The sequence below is a fragment of the Cavia porcellus genome, unplaced genomic scaffold, assembly GCF_034190915.1.
Source record: "Cavia porcellus strain 051 isolate PalLab524CR breed Dunkin Hartley unplaced genomic scaffold, mCavPor4.1 scaffold_136, whole genome shotgun sequence".
NCBI classification, from domain to species: Eukaryota; Metazoa; Chordata; class Mammalia; order Rodentia; family Caviidae; genus Cavia; species Cavia porcellus.
Window position 1 is genome coordinate 47,130 of NW_026947619.1, and position 16,734 is coordinate 63,863.

General features: G+C 42.0%; 1 long non-coding RNA gene across 1 annotated transcript in view; it reads left to right on the plus strand.

Annotated features, from left to right (window-relative positions):
- LOC134475148 (uncharacterized) overlaps window positions 1-16,734 on the plus strand; it is a 166,057-nt gene that overhangs the window by 27,193 nt on the left and 122,130 nt on the right. The window contains exons 4-5 of the long non-coding RNA XR_010046110.1: window positions 12,276-12,451; window positions 14,814-14,881. This is a non-coding gene — a long non-coding RNA (uncharacterized LOC134475148). The remainder of the gene's footprint in view (window positions 1-12,275; window positions 12,452-14,813; window positions 14,882-16,734) is intronic.

Sequence of the window (16,734 nt, forward strand, 5' to 3'; positions counted from 1 at the left end):
CTAAGAAAGGAAAGAATACTAGCCATATGGACTTTGGGGAACCTATATCTCTACCCTCCCTTGCTCATCAGCTGAGGGAGAGACTGAGTTCAGCTCAGCCAAGGCCCTATGCAGCTTTGTGGCAGGGCAGCTTCAGGGTTTGGATAAGAGAGACTCAGGGTCATTTCAGAGGGTCCTTCACTCGTGGGCATGATGGACTTGGTGCCAACAGCACACAGGGCCAGGTGTAAGGATCTGACAAGAGTAGGTTAGCTGGGGACTAAGGGTTAATGCCAGGAGCCTTTTGTTTCAAGTCCAATGATCCTGTTCCCACACTTGATACCCCAAGGATCACTCACATCCACATACTCCTCCATCGCAGTGTCCAGCATCACCAAGTCAGTCAGGAATGTGCCAAGGAAGGGGACCAGGCCCTGTGCCATTGGGAGGTAGTGATGATGAGTCCCCACTCCCAGGTCCCCCTCGAGGCCTATAAGGTCCCCTGACATTTGATGCACCTCTCTCCTGTCCCTCTCTGGGACACTCACCTACTTTCCTTCAATTCTCTCACTTCTGACTCTTTTCTTATGACATTAAATATCCCTAATAACCTCCATGGCAATTGTTTTTCTTCTTGGATACCAAAACTAGGGTGTTTGCAAAAAGACATATTCTGAAGCCTTTTGTAGTTTTGACCTTGGGACAGGGCCTTACTAAAGCACTGAGTTGCCAGGCTGGGCTTGAAGATGTGATCCTTCTACCCCATCTTCCCAGAGTGCCATGAATAACGTCACAGCCCACCATGCATAGATTAAGTGGTAAAAATTGACTTGTATCCCATGGGCCCATATCTGCTCTAAGCAAAGACCCTCTGGGGCTTGGCTCAGGCTGGATGGTCTGGAGGGTCTCCTGCCCTGAGAGCCCTCACACCCACCCTAGCACAGCTCACTCACCTTCTTCTTCTTCCACTGCCTCATCTGGGCTCTCTGAGGGTTGGTCTCCAGGGTGGCCTTCTTGGAGAGCCCCACCTGCCAGGGTCAGGCAGGGTTAGTGACATTTTTCTCTCCTTACAGCCCTGTCCCTCCAAGCAATGCCCTACAGGCCAGTCTCCGGTCAGCTGGTAAAACATCTGTTACCCTCTCAGTCTACTTCTAGATTCAATCCCAGCTTCCATGACTGCTTGGAAAGTCACCCTGGGCATGTGGCCTGGAAATTCTAAACCTGCTCCCCCGTCTCAACATACACCTGCCTCATAGCCTCTCAAAGCACTCAGCTTGTATAATTATCATTGCTCTTAATGTCACCTTTCTGAGGAGGATCCAGGAGGAAGCACATGAACTTGCACTCATTGCCACAGTGTGCTCCCTGCACTAAGCTCTCAAGTTTCCTCTCTCCAAATGAGGAGTCAGGTTCAAGCAGGCCAGTGACTTTCCCAGGACACTATGAGGGCAGCCAGCTGTTCCTGCCAGCTCAAATAAAATCTCAGCTGCTTTTACCATATATTCCAGCAGCACCCCTAATCACCATCCTATCCTCTGAGCTCCTGGAGTGTGTCCAGGTACCCTGCCATGCCCATGCAGAGTGGAAGAGTCAGTGACCTATCATGTGTGAGAAACTCCTTCCTGGCCCAGGCCCCTCAACCTATGGACAAACAGCTAGATCAGAGGTGACATCCAACTTCATCTGGTCCTAGGAATCTGCCAAGGGAGATCTTCTGACACGGTCTCTGAACATCCATTTAGAATGTGGTCTCCTCAAGTGTCATCTATGAAGGACAGGGCAAGGAATTCCCTGGGAAGTGGAGTCTGAGCTCTGCTCACTAAGGATCCGCTATTGAATATGTGAGACCTCAAGTTATTTCTCAGTCATCAGGAGTCAGTGCTGCTGCCAGCTGGGCTCTGAAGTAGAAATCTGAAGACCCATCAGTTCAGGCACAGGGGCAGAGAGAGAAACGACAGCGCACCCATGAATCAGTCCCAGCTGCACCCAGTGGGACATGAGCTAAGCTTCCCTTTGTCCACTCATTTCCTAGCATGGCAGCCAGCGACTTGCTGATTCTACCAGTCCACCAACCCTTCCTGCTCACTTAGCCTTTCTGAGAGCCCAGAAGCTTACCAAAACTAGAATTTCATGTGCCCAAAGCCTCCAGCCTCACCAAGGACAAATCGAGCTGCCTTCCTGTGATTTCCAAAGATACAACTGGAATTTCTCAAATTATCAATGAGGAAAAGACAAAGAAATGATAAAACAAATGAGAAATCCATATCTGCCCCTGAACCTCTTCCAAAATTGCTCCTTTCTCTCTTTGAAATGCTTTTAGCCCAGATCCCCTTCTCTACCTTAAGAAGCAGATTCCTGTTCTCTGCAGTGTCTTTTGTGCACAGGTCTGTGAAAAGTTTTGATGTTTTCCTGTTTGAGAGAGAAACCATAAGGAGGAACTGCAGAATAACAGCAGGCATGTGAGTTCAAATTCTTTTCACTTGAGAACCAAAGGAAACCAACTACCTGGATGTGCATTTCTAACTAAGTTAATATAAAACCTATGCAAGCCCAAGGACTGGGATAGGAGCTCTCATTTGATCATCCAGTCCCTCTCATTTTAGCTGACCATAGAGTTGTCTGTTTTGACAGTTATGGTTTCAACTGGACAAAGAGTTCAACTGCTGCTTAGTGATCACTTGAAGAAAGACTTTTTATGAACAATTGTGCATTACATTAAGGAACTTGAATCCTGAGAAGGAAACCCTAGCATCAAAGCAGAGAGGGTTAGATATCCCACTTACAAGGTGACTCCTACCCTTAGTGCCCCAGATCTTTCCAGGGCCATGCAGAGGGCAGAAGGTAGATCTAATCTACCGTATCTGTCACTTATCTACTGCGGTTTCCTTATGAAGATTGGCAGACCCACCTGGACACTTCTCCCCACGTCTCGCTCAAACGATGTATGGGTGCAGTCTGCAGAGCAGAGATGATGGCATGCAGTGAGGAGAAGTTCCTCAGTTTCAGACACTCCTAAGAAGGCAAACAACACAGTCATTTCATGTGGGCTTGGGGCAGCTGGAGATCAGCCTGTTGCAGTTTCAGCTGTGTCAGATGGTTTAACCCTTCTCAGTGAGACGATGCCCAGGGTTCCCCACAAGCAACTAACTGAGTGCCAGAATGAAAGTCACTAGGGCTCAAGTTACATAACTGTCATTGGTAACAATTTTAGTGAAAGTCAAAGAAGAAGCTGAGATAGGATGATCACACCCTTCATGCCACATGACATGTGAGTCTAGATCAGGCAGGACCCATGTCAGGCAGGACCAAAGGATTGTACATCTCAGAAAAATCTTTTAAACCTAAGATCTGTTGAATGAGGGGCAGATCGTAGATCTCCAGAGAAATTGTCAGTGCCCTGTCACAGCTTACCCTGGCCACCTTTATCCAGTGCTCCACGGTTTTGGCTCTGTCTGTGGCCCGCATGCCAGGGACACCAAGGCAGGTGGTGATGACACAGTTGGCCACCTGGTTAAACTGGGCGATGGTGGCCCGAACGGTGGGTGCCAGGTGTTCATTTCCCTTTTTATTTCGCTGTGTCCAGATGGAGCCCAGGCAGTCACAGGGCACTACCTTCTTGAACAGCTCCTGTGGACAAATGTCACATGGGCCTAGTCAACCCCAGCTAGAGTTGGCAGTTTCAGCTGGTGACAGGCAGGTGGCTGAGGTCTGAGTTAGACATCGAGATAAGGACAGAGTTTTGTTCTCTCCCCACTTTTGGAGGCCAACTGAGGAAGACCCAGGACCCAGCAATGATGCGAAAATGAGTTCGAATTCCTCCTTGACCATCCTCAAATTTCCAGCAATAGAAGGTTGTCAGTCCTGTTAGTTCTGAGATTATTTTTTCTTTTCCTAAACTCGTCTGCCCTCTGCTCCTATGTTCACTTGAATGCAAATTTCCTGTGACAACTATGACTAGAGGATGTGTCTGGCTGTCTGATGTAGAAGGTAGTGTACTTCAAATGCCTGCCAAGTGGTAATTGTGGCCATGTGTTCTGGGAAGATGGCTATGTGATGCATACCCCTACGTACATCTGTGTAAACACCCTATTTTGTCATGAGGGCCTGATCTCTGTCCTGCTTCCATTTTTCCAGTCTTAGTTGGACTTCACAATCACTTTGTGAAGCTGCTGTCCTCAGGGCCTCATCTCCATTGCCTTCATCCACATGAGGACAGGAGTAGCTTAGGGGCTAAGGATCAGTAAGGCGTCACAGAACATAGGACATGGAACTGTGGTCTCTCATCGATCCATGTAATCTGGTCAAGGAAAGGTTTGACTGAGATGAGCATGCAGGAGAAGAGGCTGCCCCTACCCTGCCCACTGAGCTCAGCTGCTCACCGCATCCATCCGCGTCAGTTGTTGAGCTACTTTCTTAGGAGAGAGGGCTAAGAGCACCTCCTGCATGGACCCGTCCTCCATTTCAGAAGACAGGCAGGAGGGCTCTACAGCTGGCTTCTGTTGCTCTGCTCTCTCCAGCAGAGGCTTTGACTCTACTGCTGGCTCTGTCTGCAAAGCAGGTTCATGTCGCGGGTGACATGGAGCAGGAGCTAGAAGGGGGAAAGCTTAGCAAGTTAGTCACCTATCAAATGCATAAAAGACACAGCTACTCTTTTGGGAATTCCAATGCCCAGTTGAAACCCATTTACAGTCTTCCAGACTGTGTTGTTTGTGCCTCACCATCTGTTAAAGCAGGCTCCAGGTGTGCTCCACGTGACTTTGCCTGCATGCAGACCTCTGAAACTGTGAGTTTCGGAATGTACGGTGGATGGTACCATTCGGGCCAGTTTTCAAACATGGAAGAAATTGTGCTGGGGAGAAATGAATGAGCAGGAGTCAGAGGCTCAGAGTTGCCTGTTACCCTGTCTCTCCAAGACAAGCTTGTGTTTTGCCTGGTCCTGTCTCTCTGCCTTGAGGAAAGCCCAACCCACCCCCCAGCCCCCTGTGAATGTCCTAGCATTGCTGAGTCTGCCTACAAAGGCAAATTCTAATCCTATGAGTCTCTACTTCATTACAATCATTCTTTCCGAAAGAAACAGTTGCAAAATTCCATGGATTTGATCTCCCAGGTTTGGGCTTCAAGCAAATTTGACAGCAGTCTGTGCATCCCAACTCCAGCCTGGCCCCTGGTTGCTCTGAGTAGGGATGGACATGTTGACATGGCGATCCAGCAGAAATGAAAGCTGCTTTACTCAAGATGAGCCTCCTAGGTACTGGCATTGAAGCTCATTCTCCACTCTCCTATTAAAGGACTCTAACAATTCCACCTACAGCACTATCTGACTCTTACTTCTGACAAGAAAAACCCAAAACCATGTCTCTACCATAGAATCAAAAAATATACCAGGGACTAGGGATTTAGCTCAGCCGCATAACCGCCTGCCTTGTAAGTAGGCAGTCGTGAGTTCGATCTCAGGTACTGATAAAAAGGAAAAAGACCAATATATATATATATATATATATACCAGCACCAGGATTCTGTCACTGTCTCTATTGCCAAAGTCCTCATATCCATCACTCATTTCTCACCACTCCCTCTGTTCTGAAATTCTTCCCAGTCCTGAGCTGTGTGTTGCAGCCTCTATATTATTGTGTGCAAACAGTAGAATTTGAGCTCAGCAATGGTTTTCTTGGATCCCAGCATTATGCTCTGTGTGCAGAAATGTCACTGGGTAATGTAACTGTTATATAGATGCAGGTTGAGTGAACGAAATCGCTATGTAACTTCTTTTGTATCAGTCATGCTTGGAGGCTCCCCTTTCTGCACCCAGTGGTCCCTTGTTTATTGTGTATCAGGAGAAACACAAGCTAGAAAAAGCCATAAATGTACTTCAGACGTGGAAATCCTGCCTGCTGTTACAAGTTTTTATGCATATTAATGGACATGGGATATGAGGCAGAGAACCTCTTCTCTGGAGACACAGAAAAATACAAACATGAATGAGGACAGCTTGTCCAGCACCCTTTCAGCAGGCCAAGGTAGACGGCACTGGCCTAACACATATTATGGTATGTATCCATACAAAAACCCTGTGAGGTTTGCTCCTTTCCTTTCCTAGTTTTCAGAGGAGCATAGAGAGGAGAGCTGCAGTTGCATTCCCGAAACAGTATGTGATGGTGTGTGTACTGTGCCTTGGCGGGTGCACTCACCTCCCGAAGAGCTTGTGCACAGAGTATGGAACTATGTCAAAGTCCCAGGAGGAGCAAAGAAAGTTGGTAAAGTATGAAATGGGTCTAATTAGGCTTGATGGTACCAAAAACCCAACCAACTTCTCCCATTGTTCTGACTGGAGAGTCTGCGCCCTGCAGGTCACTGCTTCCTTCAAAGTAGACTCAATGTTACCCTGGAGAAAACAAGGAGAAACATATAGCCAGGAGCAACAGCATGAGTCACCAGAAGATTGGGATCCAGAGTTCGGACAAGAAAGACTCAAACATTTATGTTTGTGAATGCAGCGGTGGTGGCGTGGGTGTGTGTTTCCATAGTGAAAACGATTCAAATATTTTCACTCAAAATTCAGAGTTAGGACCAGGGAATGCTAAACAAGTTGTGTCTTTAAGGTAGTCTCTGCTGTGGTTCAGCAGCCCCGGCCTTTATTGATAACTTACATGAAGAGCGTTGTCCAAAATATCCCTACTGTGGAGAGGAGAAAGTAAAAGGTTCTGTATGACAAGTGACTGTTGAGTGGCACACGTGTCAGGACTGAGAATCACCCATAGTGAGTAATGTGTAGACTTCCTCCTAAAATACTTGGAATGTGGGCTGCTGTTGATATAGACTGGAAGGTTCTGGAGTAACCAACTTCCCTCCACATTGATAAGGATGGTGCATGGGACAAAATTCTGGAAAAACTTTTTAACTGAAGCAGTACAGCTGGTTTGCCCTAGATTAGTTTAAGGGGAGCCCTGAGGATCAGTACTGCAACCTTATTTCCCTTCAAAGACACAGAGATTTTGAGATGCAGGGTGGCCTCTGAAGAAACCTTTCTGGGAAGCACTTTGACATGCAGTTTCTGGAACTGTTGTTAAAACTGCCACTTGTGTCATTGTATGTGACAGTGCTGGACACTAAACACCACCTACTAGGACACACAGAGTCACGTCCTGCTCACTGCACATGATTGAGAAGTGCCATCTGGTCCACTCATGGTAAAAAATTAGCTTCTGCCAGAATTTACCTTTCTTAATGGAATATTGTGCAGCCATGGGAGGCCACATCTGATATCTGCTATGGCTACAGGCATAGGTTTTTATTTTCTTTTTTTGGTACTGGGAATTGAGTGACATGTTCTTGATGTGACACTATTGAGAAATGTGCAGAGCAGCTTAGCAAAGTTTATATTTTTGTGAGTGTACATAACTCATTTGTTTGTGGAACCCTCCTGGTAAGAGTTTGGATGTGTAGAAGGCCCAGAAAGGTATTGGAGTTGATTGCACATGGGATACTTGGAGCAGTTAAGTAAACACTACATCAAACCAAGTTGTCCATATCTTGATTTAGAGGGAAATGATTCAGAACATACTTGCTCTGATTCTACAAATGCATGATATGAAACTTTATACCTATTTAAGTGAACAAGGGTTATAAGGAAGACCAGATTCCTTTGGCAATGGGACTACAGGTCATTTCTATGGTCAAGCCCTAAGCCATGACCCGGGGAAGTTATCTTTCTTTGATCTTAGTGCTGGTCAGCATGAGTTCTCACCTGTACAGACCCTTGTGTGCTCACTTGCACCCTAGACCAGCACTGGCCACTGTTGGAGTTTTCATGCTCCTGCTCTGGGTTGATGGAGACAGAGTTGCCACATGGTGTGCTGATGATCTGCACAGAGCTCTGCCAAGAGAGTACCTGACATTTGAGCCACAAGTTATCATTCACTCCTCCTGGCCATCCCCACACAGCCCCCTCATAGAAAAATCTCTCCACGTTAGGCAGCATAGGGCGGTATATGTATAATCTTGAGACAGAGAGGTGCGAGAGGACAGCTTGAATCAGTTGATTAACCTCCCATCAGATAAACTGATCCCCAATAATCCCGTAACTATAGACCTTCGATGCCTGTCATACTTCCAACCATGAAGTAGGAAATAGGAAGTGGACAGGTCAAAGTTGGGACACTTTAAATCTCCCCCTGTTTGGGTCAACCCCTGCACATCCCCCCAAATCCATTGGTGAATGACTGCCCTTAAGAGGCTGGCATTGGCATGGGGTTATCTCTCTTACTTGTCGGCTCCTCCTGAACATTAGCTTGAAACATCCACAGTGAGGTGGGAACCAAGATCTGAAAAGGCTCTGGTTCCTGTGCCTTTTGCGGCTAGAACTTTGGAAACCAGGAAAACAGCAAAAGCTCATCTTCTACTCTTGAATGTCTCCCTCCAAGTGATCAGGGCAGGAGATAGATTCAAAAGTGTGGAGGCTTGGTTACCAGAGTTCCAAGCCTTGTTGGGTTCTATCACCGAGGTCATGAGGTCATTTCTTCAAAATTCCATTACAGTTAGGATGAGGAAGGGGATGAATGTTAGGGTGAGGGAACAAGATGGCGTTTGGGTTGAGGTTTGTTGGGATGTAGTGGAGGTTTAACATGAGATTTGCACTGTGTTATGGCTGAGAATGAGAGATGAAGTGTTAGAAATTAGGTTCCAGGTTTTTGAAAAGTATTTCCTTCTTAGTACATCCTTGCAGTAGCTGTAGTTACACACAGTGGGGAGTAGGTGCACATTCACCGTAGAGTTGTTTTGTAATCCCCTTCCCTCTTCCTCTTCTAAATCCCTTTTGCTTGATTTCATTAATGTTATTAAACTCATCTCATGCACAAAACACACAGTGCTCACATTCACTTAGCAGATTAAATTCCTGCACATGGCATATCTTTATTCTCTTTATTTTCCGTTATGTGTAGATAGTACATTTTCTTTACACAGTCACCAGTGGATACACAGATGGCTTCCTTGATTTTGCTCTTAAGACCATGCTGCTATAAACCTTGGCTCTTTCTGTTACTCAGGATTTGGGTAGGGATTAGCATTGTAATTGAGTTTAGGGTTTGGGTTTAGGGAGATAAAGATCTAAGGGGGATGTGGGACATTTTCTTGTTATTGAGAATAAATAAGCAACAGTCCCAATTTATGAGGAGATGTTTATTTGAGCTAATGGTTTTTTAAGGGTTCAGTTTTGTTTGGGGGAATAAGTAAAGGAGGTGTATGGTGCAGAGTCAGCTTTGGGATTGGAATGAGGGCTAGCTTAGGCCCACGTTTAGGGCTACAGTAAGTGCTAAAGGTATTAAATATAGTGTTAGGGGCAGTGGTTAGTGGTTAGGATTAGATTTCAAAAACAGAGTTCGGGTTCAGATTAGGAATTAGGGCAGGTTTTAGTGATTAGTCTTGGGGATCAGTGTGAGTTTCCAGTTGGGAGTTAAGGTTAGGGTTACATTTATGATTAATACTGCAGGATACAGGTCCAGTTGGGATAATATCAGTGTCAGAGCTGGGGTCATATTTAGGGTTCAAGTTAGGGTTAAGGTAAAGTTTAGTGTTTAGGTTTTGACATTGGTTGAGTTTAATCTGTGTTTATAGAAGCAGAGTTAGGGATAGGATGAATGGTGGAGGACTATGGTTAGTTTTCATCTCTTTTGTTTTAGAGTGAGGGGTGGGATTAGGAATCAGAGTGGGTGATGTTGTCAGTGTTATTGTAGGGTATTGTCAGTGTTAGGGTAGGGGAGCATGAGTAATAGGTTTGGGGTTACTGCTCATTTATGCTTAGCTCATTGCTTAGGTTTAGTGTTATAGTCAGAGTCTTAGGGTTATAAAGTTAGGGTTAGTGTTATGTTAGAGTTAGGATTATTTTCTAATAGGATGAATCTTTGGGGAGGGTTAGTTCCTGATAATTGTTGGGTTATATATAGGGGTCGGTGTACTGGGAAGATGAGGTTTATGCAGAAAAAGAACAGATGTGAAAAACAACAACAACAAAAAAATGAAACCATAAAAACAAAGAATTTTCCTGGATGTAAAGGATGTAGCATTCAGTTAAGGACATTATCCAACTGGATAGAAGAGCCATTCCAAGCCAAGTACTTTCTAAAAGAGATGAACTTCATATGTACATGAAATTTTAAAAACAGTAAATCAATGTGGAAACATTCCAAAAAGGAGTAAGAATCACAATGCAAATACCATAATTAGAAGTGCTGTAACGGCTGTATTGATATCAGTTGAAACAGAGTTAAAGAGAAAGACTGTGAGCATACGAAGTATTACATTTAGTAAAGAAGATCCACAGATATCAGTGGGTAAGATGTGCCACTTGATTCGAGGAAAAATGTGATATCATGTAGGAGAGCAACTCAATAAATGAAAAGCCTTTTTGGTAGCTAGATATTATTATGGAAAATGTCCTACATCTGTACTCCTGAGATAATATTGAAGCCTGCACAAATATTTTAGGAAAATATTCTTTTTGTCCTGTATGTTTTAAGAGTACTTTTGTACTGTATATAAAGGAAGCTCTAGAGGCAGAAATAGTTTACAGAATGAAAAGTACCATAATAATTTAAAGATGAAACGAGCAAAACTCTGAAAATTTAAACCTTTTTCAGAAATACACATTTGCAAAAAAAATGAGGTATGAGCAGCAGTGTGCAGAAAATGGTAGTGGTGAGCTTTTCTGTTGTGTCTTCTAGGACTTGGGCAGTAAGGAAGGTGCTATTGTTAAGTGACTCAGAGAAGCAGATATCAAGGAAAACAGTAAAACATGAGTAAGCACAAGGTTTCCCATAGCAGGAGGAGAGAGCCCCCCACCTGCTGGAGAATCCAACCCTTTCAGTTGGTTCAATTTTATGAGTGGAATGAGGTTTTGGGGAAGTTATTTTCCATTTAGATCAAACCTTGAAAACTGCTAAGATGTAGTCTTAAAAATCTGTGAGAATTTAAAGAATGTGATGGATGCCTGTGCTTTAGAGGACATAATGAAATGGGAACTAATTCACCCCCGTGACCATCTCAGTGATGGCATCAGGAATTTGAGCACATTATCATTGGTATCCAAACCATATAGCATGATTTATTTGTTACACATTGCAGAACCTGGAATCAGGTAGCAGTGAGCCTGTGGAAAACCATCTGAGTTTACCTGATCATGGTTTTCCTTTAGATAAGGTGATGTTTGTTTAAGCCATTCAGATACAGTGATATTATCTATGATTGCAACTATGGGAGTGTCATGGTAGGGAAGTGAAATGTTCCATAAAACTAAAGGTTTTGTTGAGAGTCGATGGGGTTTTTGGAAAATGATCAGATAATCAAGGCAGCAAGAATAGGTGGATGTCATTATAGGCAGGTGATGGATAAAGGCAATAGCCTTATTGGGTCATGGGGGTGAACATGAGGCATATATGTGTTCCCCGAATTTTTCCTGTCTGACTCCTGGACTCTTCTTTGGTGCCTGGTTGCCATGCTGAGACACTTTCCTCTTCCTGGCCTTTTCTGCTCTTTCTGACTTCCTGCAGGTCTAAAGTGAGAAAAGGTAGGCCATGGACTGCAACCTGTGGATTGTGAACCAAAATAAGCTTTTTGTCTTTCAAATTGTTTATGTCAGGTTCTCACACAACTAGTGACATTTTAAAATCTAAGGAAATTTTATGCAATTTGTACTTGTGAAAAATAATAGCATTTTATTTTTTAACTTGAATTAGAAATATTATTACAGATATTTAATAGAGTGACACTCTATTTATATTTAGATTAATCTATCTTTTATTCATGTTAGCATTAAATTGTGTTTATACCTTTGAAAATGACTGTATGCATGTTTTTCAATGAATTCTAGTTTTATGCAGCTCACTCAGTTTTCTCATATAAGACATAACTATCACATGTAATTCTTGTTGATTTATGTTTTCATCAGTAAAATATTCTATAAATATGCAGAAATTTTTGCAAATCTTTCTAACATACTACCCAATATCTTATTTTTTCATTTTGTTTTGACCTTTTTGTTAATTCATTTAGCAATAAAATATTCTCTCATTTGGATGAATGCATAATAAACCTGTTAGAAGTTTTTATAATAGGGTTAGTTCTTCTTTAGTTCATCCATGTGTATACAGATCTGGGTTTGGGTTACTACTGAGGGCAGTAAATCGGTGTCACTGGAAACATTTAAATCAGAGCTAAACAACCAGGCCATTGGGATTTTATATGTAGAAGTAAATGAGGATTTTGTTCAGGGAGATTCTCAAAGATCCTTCTCCTGCCCACAGTTCTGGTGAATGTGATGGCTGTGTGGCTTCTCCAGGTGTCCATGCACTGTAGAAGAAGAGCTGAGCTTCCTAGGAATGCTGCGTTCCGCTTCTCCAAAGACCCCACTGTTCTGCTGTCATTCATCATATGCTATCAGGTGTTGGTTGGAGCTGGTTGGGCATTTATCCAGGTATTGGTGAGTAAGAGTGGTTTTGAGTGCTCCTTCTACTTGTGTAAAACATATAAACATAAATGTAGATCATGTAAACAATTAATTATCATATGTCAGGAGAGAGAAGAAAATGAATGACTCAGAGATCTCAAAGTGTAATACATTTTATGCACCAGTAGAAGATGTAAAACGTTCATTGCAGAGGGGCAGAAATATAAGAATAGGGAATGAAAAAGTAATTTTTAAAAGACCAAGGATAACTCAGCATTTATTATATTGTATAATTCATCTAGTTATTTAAATGCATTACATAAATTCATTCTCTCAGCAACTCTGAAAAGCCGCTATGCATCATTAACTCTTTCTTACATCTGAAAACAACACTGGATATGTAGTAAGTTCCATGAAGTCAACAGCCATTGAGTAGCAGACCTGGGTCTGACTTACAGGGTCCATTTCACTTTGTTGCCTTCTGCATATATTTGATTTGGTAAAAGGAAATTCAAATTTCATGCAATTTTCTTTTTCCCATTCTGTCTGTTATGGCCAGGGAAATAGCCTTTTAGTTTCTCTGATCTTTGAAGGCTTGGAAGTGAACAATGTAGATATTTCTTAGGTAATTCTGTTGCATAACTGAGCAGCTATAGCTCAACTCAGTCCACAATTAAGAGTCATGGATCCACTAGGGAGGGAAAGAGAAAGCACTGTACAACTCAGGGGTTACACAGCAGGAGCATATGTGTGTGTCTTTTCATTGGTTGGATGAATATGTACTGAATTGCACGAGTGAGTGTAATCAGTGTAAACAAACAAAGTCAAACCCAGACAAAACAAAACGCAAGGAAACAGCATCTGCTCCCTAAACTTCCAGAGAGAAAAGGTGCATCTGCCTAAATTGGTTTACTGCTTGTTTTTTTCTTAGGGTTGCAGCCATTTGTCAAAGATATTCCCCTAAATCCAGGGATTTAAAAGTGGTGAAAGTCTTGTATCTTGGTTTGAATTTCCACATAGAATATAATCAATCACAGCAAAGAATGGGATCCCAGTAATACAAAACTTATCCCAGGAGTTTATTAAATACTTATATTAGCTACTGTTCAGTTCTTTCTCCTGCTGTGAATGTGCAGATCATTTCATACATTAGGGCAATCAGGAAACAGAATGAAGATAATTGCAGGGGGAAAATTATTGGAAGAATTTATTTCTGATAAAGAAATTATATCCATAATACACAAAGAAATTTAAAAACTCAATAATAAGAAAAGAAATCATGAAATCAAAATCCATTCTTTTTTTTTTTTTTTTTGGTACTGTGATTAAACTCATGCCTGCATGCTTGCAAGGGCAGGCACTTATGCCATTGAGGTAAGTCCTAGGCCCGAAACCATGCAATCAAGAACAGGTTTGAGATATGTGGTGAAGGAGGTGTATGAGCACCAAGTAGATGCATAAAGTTTCAGATGAACGTATACTCATAACTTCAAAGATATTCAATGCTTATCTCATGGCACTGATGCATTGCAGATTATCTCTAACCTCCTGGGAAAAACGATTTCATTTCCACAGTACATCACTCACTAAGGCCCTGCGATGAAATCCAAAGTCAGGGTTTGAGTAAGAGAAAAAAGAAAAAAACCTTAATATTTGCAGTTTTGTGTAGCTAATGTTCTTCCTGGCTGACATCTGAAGAAACGGCAGAATGTTGAGAAAGTGTGTAGGAACAATTGTGTGTAACAGAGTTATTTAACGGGGCCAGCAAAATATTTTTTTGGTGGAAATAAAAACATAAGAAAGCATTGCAGGTTTCTGTGGCTTGAGTTTTCAAGTCTATATGGAAGGAATAGGAGAGCCAGAGCATGTTTGACAGTGACAGAGAAATAGCATGCAGCTACTGACAAAAGAAAAACACACACACATGATTTTCAGTTTGCAGTTGCCAGCGATGGATGAAGTGAGTGTTAAATGTCCATGAATCAAGGGATAAATTGCTGGTAAAAGGAACAGGAGAATGATGCACAGCTCAGGATTCTCTTTGAATCCCTCAGTCTGAATACAGTAACTTCCCTGATACTCTTTATGGTGAAATCTCAGAGAACAAAATGGAAGATAGCCAAAACTTACAGTTTATCCTTTTATCAAATTGTGATGACCACCGTGATCGTCAAGGGTATGAACAATGTCCATGTGTATTTGTGTGTGTACGGTGTGTGTGTGTGTGTGTGTGTGTGTGTGTGTGTGTGTGTGTGCAGGGTGTGTGTACATGTGTGTATTCTAGCACATGTATTTTATGAAATTCCTTTCCTCTTCATAAAATAGAATGAACCAAATGTTGAACGTGGCAAACATTTATCTTCTAGTGTTAGACTCCTGCTTGTCCTTCCTTCAGGTTATCTTCACCGTCAGGAGAAGGAACACACAGGCACAACTAGGAGACCCATGTCTACCTCTGCAAATGTAAGTTCAGTATTTTTTCTGCTTTGTGTTTGCCAGAAGACAGTTGGTGCTTACTTCCTATGCATGACTTTCTTTCCTTGTGACTGGGACAAAGCAGTTGACAGCAGAGAAGTGGTAAAGTTTGCTATGTTTCACAGTGTCAGTCCCTGGTGAGCTGGTTGCAAGCTAGAAACAGGGTAATGGAGGGCATCGTGGAAGAAAGGCTGCTCTCCTCATGAAGACCAGGAAGCAGGGGGAGAAGGGAGGAGCCAGAGAGAGACATCCATTCCCCCAGGTTCATGGGCCCAGTGGTCAGGCTCCTAGCTATAAGTATCTCTGTGATTTCCTCACATTCTAAAAGCCCAGCCTATAAGTGTAAGAGATGTTAAGAGGGTATTCCAGATCTCAACCATTATTATTCAAAGATTAACTAAAGTACAGGTTACATAGATGAAGTGACCATATTTGTGTGAATTTACTAGACTGTGTTAATTTGATACATGCATGTGGATAGCTATTAACTCAGCTGTGATAGCATATATATCAAAATACACCTTTATCATTCCTTTGCAGTATATAACTTGTAATCTCTTTCACTGTTTGATAAATGATATGGAATATGTGAAAAATAGTACTCAATTCCAATATTTGAACATTTTATTATTCTAATTTTATTGATTGAATTTATTTTTATCTCTACTGCTAATTTTACTAGCTCCCTTTCTTAAATTCCGTGTGCTTCACAGTGCTAAAATACAATTCCATTTACTCTGAGGGTGTCACTTTACTTTTCACTTTTGTATTTTAGTTGGTTTTCTCTTATTCTTTCATATTGCATCAGTAAAGTGAGTTTTCCCCTTTAATAGGTGAATGCAACATGATTTTCTGAATTATTTTTAAAATATATATTAGGTAACATTATTATACATCTGAAATGTTAATTTCATATTCTACTCTGGCCTATTCCACTTCTCATCACTTCTCATTTTTATTCTCTGTGTCATTAATCTAGCGCATCCAGTATGTCCTATGATTCTGATACTATTACTTGTGATTCATCTTAAATTGAGAATTTCAGTTGAATTTTTTTCAGTTGTATTTCTAATAAGTCTATTTGTGCATTGACTTCTAGGAATTCTTAGTTTATTTTCCCTAATTCTCTTTTTCTACTGCAGCAGTGTATCATATGTTGCATAATGATTTCCTCTTGGAATCATTCAGTTCTCTATTGTATCTTATTTGACCTCATTAAATAATAAATTATTTGATTAATTCAGCTCCTTATTTGTATCATCTTTAATGTAATTGATTGTTTTCAGTATTCTGGTTTCAAATTCTTTGATATTTCAATTGTGATATCAGTAGAATTGGTTTTAGAGAACTGCAAATATTGTGAATCTGTTTTCTTGGCTCTCTGATGAATCTAGTGTGTGTGAGTTTATGTGTCTGTGAGAGACAGACAGAGAGAGAGAGAGAGAGAGACAGAGAGACAGAGAGAGAGACAGAGAGACAGAGACAGAGACAGAGACAGAGAAAGAATGTGTGTGAGTGTAATATGTTGAAGTTTGAGGATCACTGGGGTTGGAGAGTGAAAGACCTATTGTGCATAAACCTTTTGAGGAAGTGCCTTATTCATTGTGATGTTTCTTAGGCTGTCAGGGTCCCAGCAGGAAACAATGCAGTCAACCCTTTGTTCTCCAATTTGGCACTAGATTGAGCTCTTAGCACTGTTTCTGAGGACAGAGTAACCACCAAGTATATCGGTATCTGAAAAATAATCCATAAATTCACGTGTAATTTAAAACTTCTTTGAAATATTCTCCAAGTGTTTCATTCCTCAGGAACTGACAGAGGAAGTAATAATTTGGGACCTA